A 5,773-nucleotide genomic window follows, 5' to 3' on the forward strand; every position below is an offset into this window, starting at 1 on the left:
TGATAAAACGTAATACTTTTTGATGTGTACATATATGTTCATATGTATATATGCACATAATATATATATATATATATATATATATATATATATATATATATATATATATATATATATATATATACATATATACATATGCATATCGAAGTGTATCTGATTATCTTTATATCGGTCCATACATTTCCTTAATCGATAATCATATTATTGCTTGTGGTACTACTTAATAACCATATTATTGACGTATGTACATGTAATAAACGTAAAACACATATTTACCTAAATTTTGAAGGACGTTTCAATATAGAACGATAAAAATCATTCAAATGACAAAGACGAATTAGATTTTTTCGATCTTGATTTAAACCAAGATTGTCGATGTCATCGGATTAATCATATCCAAGATAAGTGGAAATTTTATTTTTCACTAGTCATTTGCGTGATGAAATAAAGTAATTGAATTAATGTTAAATAAATACATCTTCAACACATTCAATTTCCTTTTAGCACTTATATAATTTGCTGTAAATCACGCATTATGAACCCACAAATGTACATACATATGTATGTAAATACATACTTATTTACATATGTGATACAATCTAAGACCTTTATCTGTAACAGCTTTATGTAATTGTACGACTATTTATGTGGGTTAAGACACATTAAATGGCGTTTCTGCCAACCAAGATATTTTTCGATTTTGCTTTAAACATACAAATTTGCATTTGCATATTTGGTTTGGTCTCGCGAGACAAACCAAATGCATTTGTATATGTTACAGTTAAATTATAACAGCTGTGAAATTAATGTTTCACTGACATTTCAGTGAAATCATATCCAATTACATTTTTACTGGGTATAGTTATATTTTCACTACGGAAATTACATATTCACTATTAGTGAAATTATAATTTTTGACAGTTATCCACTATTTGTTTCGATTTGGCTTTTTTTGATGTCGCATGTGTGGGACTGGATGCGAAAGCAAACATATCATAATATCTTAGCAGCCAACCCTTATTTATTTAAGGCTAGGTTAGGTTAGGTTAGGTTAGGTAAGAGTTGGTTTTATTTATTTAAGATTAGGTTAAGTTAGGGTTGGTAATACGTTTTAATTCGAATTCATACGTTGTTATTCGAATGCATGGTGCATAAGTACAGATGAACAAAAATCTGAATTTCGAACGAACGGGAAAAAACCGGGAATTTTGGGAAAAAGACGGAAAATTTGGAGTTTTTTTTTTTACATAAAACTGTATTTTTTTAATTGTGAATGACCAAAATAATACAAAACATTTTAGTACATAGCTAATAATTAAAGAAAGGTCACATTAATTTAAAAATAAGAGTTTTTATAAAATTATTTGGATGCCAAACATTACATTTATTCAAAATTTATGTATAAAATATATTTAATATAATACAAAATCCTCTTTGACATTGAAAATTTTATGTATTTATATTTCAACAATAGATAAAGGACAGTTTTAATGCATATATTGATGCATATTTAAGTAAATGCTGTATCAAGTTGATGAGATTCGGAATCAGTAATATATTGTCAAAATATGATTCTACATATTTAGTATCAAACGTAGGTAAACGTGAACATGCAGAAGATACCATGCATGAAGATTCAGAAGTAGTGGGCTGGTCTATTGCATCTACATACACAAGTCAATAATATCGGTATCCATTAAGAGCGGTAAAAGCGGTATCCATTTCTTTATATATAGCGTACGTAAATATATAATTTGTCATTTTTGTAGCATTTGGGAAGTTATATGTATTTCGTATTACAATATCTACATACATACAGCTGCAAACTTCTTATTTGTTCTACATGAAAATGTTTAGATTAATTCAAGTGTTGCATGTGTCGATTTGAAAATCCGATTTATATATATTTTTTTCAATTTTCCCAATATTTCCGTCACCCGAAATTCCCGGGGAAAAAATCCGGTTTATTCCCGGGAATAAACAAGGTTTTTTCCTGACGGCACATCTCTATGCATAAGCGTTCGAATTATGAATTCACTGACATTGAGAAGTGAATATTATGAATATAGTGTGGTAATTATTACATCCGTACTTACTGTTTGAGTCAGTGAAATTATAATCTCACTAGTGATATTATAGTTTCGCTGTAACATCTTTTAACTATGTCAGAGTCAGCTTATATATATAGTATTGGTGGTTTCAACTGGTGGTTTCGAAAAGGAATTGATACAGAAATTAAAATAAAGTTTTTACATACAAATATAAACATATTATAATGTTAATGTAATTATCCTATGTTGTCCTACAAAGCTAGAGAGAAAAAAAAGGTTGACAATAGAAATTGACAATGGTGAATCCATTTTTTTGTCCAAATATAAATCGACCGCCAATCTCTAATCATAACAATAATAATATAAAACCATATATATTTTTTATTTTTTTATTCAATTAGGTCAATATCAATTCCAAAATGGCCCCCTTCTTGAGCATTTTCTGGATTCGCTAGTGCATCTATCTTATGGTATTTAAAATATTCAACAAATATTTCATCGATCCAGATTGATGACCACCAATAAATGACACGTGGGGCACTTACATACGTGTGCAATAGTGACGGTCACTTGTTGTTTGATGATTCATCTTCGTAAAAAATGGGAGAAGGTTCTATTACATGAAATAAAATTGATAATTATCAGTTACCTTGATAACATGGATATTTGTTGTATTTGGAATTTAATAAAAATACTGATCGATTGGCGATTAAATGACTAAAATTTTTAGTCCGAATTTATGGATGAATGAACGTAAAAACATATGTACATATAGGTGCATAATAAAACACTACATTTGAATAGGTGCACAGAGATATGAGTAGATGAAAATATTTCCGAGTAAAAATTACCTGTATGTTCTTCAAATTAGGATTGACGCTGCAAATTGCAGGTCTAATTATTTCCCTAAATATTTTATGATACTCTTAGATACATTAATGTTCCTAGTTTTTAACATCCGGTCTAGTTCAGATGGTGAAATGATCTTTTTTGGATCAGGTGCTATGTCAGTAGGTTCAAATCGGGATATAAAAAACGCTATCAAATATGTTACATATTTGAACTGTAATTTTTTTCGTGTATTATTTTTCCGATAATATGATATTTTTCTATAACGGAATAATACATACATATATAAGGCTTATGGTTTTCCAGGACCATTTATTTTCATATCTAATATGTAATTTCGAAAGAGACTTTGTAACTTTGTATGTAACTGTTGTTGGTTCGTAAATCTGTGACGTCATTGAACAAATGAATATTCACATAAATAAAATAAAACTATTCAAATAAATGTAATAAAATGTTTACAATTAGATTGGCCATGTTTAAGCGGTTGATATTACAAATATCGAGCGAAGCCGGGTAAAAACACTAGTATTCTATGTATACGGAGGGGCTTGAAATGTTTACATAGGTCTTATTTTACTTATGTTGAATCTGGATTTGCAGTGAGTGTGATTCATCAATACATGGAAATACCTTTCTAGCATGTGTTGGTCGGAAAAGTGTTTCAAATATCTGAAAAAATTGGGTTGATTGATGATTTAATGGTGATTGTTTCAGCTTAGCGGTGAGAAATACATTTTATTATACACAGATACATATGTATTATGATGATTATAGTAGGTACATATTTCCAGGAATCGTATTGATCACATCAACGAATTGATACAACACAATAGAAGCTTAAATTATTATATGGTTTCTTTAATTCTATTATTCATATTGGAATGTTATTGAATTTCATATGCTCAAATGAAAATTGATAATATTATTTTGATGCAAAGCAATTAGAGAACAGAGCTCGAGATACTTATGAATTTTTGAATAAGTATCCAAGCTGCTGATGACGATGAATTATTTTTACAAACATTATATGCATATTTATGTACATATGTATGTACTTTCATAGGTGTCCAGTCAAAATCGCTCGGTAAATTAGCGTCCCGGAATTACCACGCGGAGACAAAACCATGTATATGAAAAATTAATATTACGTGATTTTTTTCGTCGAATTAAAACTGTGGTCTAAATAAAAATAAAGTGAAAATTTGGATGTGACCGGTCCCATGACTTCTATGTATTTGAGGAATAATAAGAAAGTCACAAAACAAAATTCGATATTTAAACATATGTATATTCATTCAACAACATTCAGACAAATTGAGTGCAAATGTAGGGAAACTTGTACAAGACAAAAGTTTTACTTTCGGTTGTCGGATTTTGTTCAATTTTTTTTCTATTACTTAAAATCACTATAAATATTATGCATAATAAATATCAAGAAGATTAAAATTGTTTAGAATGTCAAAATAAAATAATTAAAAATTGTTTTAAAAAAACATACTACTTCCGGTTTACGAATTCCGACCAAAACCTTATCAGCTCTAAGTTAGTACATAAAAAAAACAAATATAAATTTTCAGCTCGATACATTCAGGGGTGTGGAATGAATCGTGATTACAACATTTTTGACTTTTTTAAGAGAAAAAAATCCCACTTCCGGTTTATTAAATTTAGTGATTTTTTTATATGATAGTTGTGCATTGAAGTTAAGCCAGATGTGCAGATTGGACAGATATAAATTCAAATGTATATATGTATGTACACAGTAAAGATTCGTTTATGGTTGAATAGAATAAGTATGGATCGGAATTAAATTGGTATGCCTATGATAGCGAAACCAATTTTGTTTATATCTCGATGAAATTTTTCGAGATACGGAAATTAAGCCGTAAAATATAACCGCATGTTATTCAAACGAAAACCGAATTTTTGATTGTATACATACATAGGTACAACTATGTATGTATAATATTATACAAATATACATACATATGTACATATGCTATTGTACGTGCATATGATCTTTGTATGTAATTCAAGTGCAAATATCTACATATATTGTATATGTAGGTAATCGGTCTCCGTGACGGGCCGGAATGTGAAATGCCGGAAAACGCAAATATCGGAAGGCAAAGATCGAAAATCGAAATTCTGCGCGCGCACATTAATACGGGAGGAAAAGCCTGTTCCTCTTGTTCCTGTTGTATCCTGCTCGCGCAAATTAAATGAGTATGTACCGTTTACCATGAATCCTTTTTTTCGATCTTTGCCTTCCGATATTTGCGTTTTCCGGCATTTCACATTCCGGCCCGTGAGGTAGACCCGTAGGTACATATGTATATGTACATATGTACATCTTCTTATCAAAATATAAAAAAGGCAAACGCAAATATTGTACACAGTAAAGTATAGGTAAATTGTATGTAGATGACGCTAGTACGAGCGATTCTTTTAATCATTTTTTTTTTGGGATTTAAATTTGGAATATTAATTCGATTATATTTTCCCAACAATTTTAAATATCAAGAGGATCTGGTTATTATTTACGATTTTGCTTCCAAATGGTTAAACGATCTATTATATAAAGTTACATTTAATACCTATAATAATTGAAGTTGAATTAAATTTCGAAAAAAAATTACCATAAATAAAGAAAACATAACATGTTAGTGCCTCGTCTATCATTATTAATTTGCGCATTTTAGGAATGCAAAATTGAGGATTGCTTTATTAATGACAATGATGTCAATTTAATACATGTTATAAATGTTATTGACACAATGATTGTGTTGTAAAATTTTGTAAAAATAAGTTGTAAAAATAATTTAATAATAATACCAATAAATACGACTAGATAAAAAGAAAAACATTAA

The sequence above is a fragment of the Arctopsyche grandis genome, chromosome 11, assembly GCF_051622035.1.
Source record: "Arctopsyche grandis isolate Sample6627 chromosome 11, ASM5162203v2, whole genome shotgun sequence".
NCBI classification, from domain to species: Eukaryota; Metazoa; Arthropoda; class Insecta; order Trichoptera; family Hydropsychidae; genus Arctopsyche; species Arctopsyche grandis.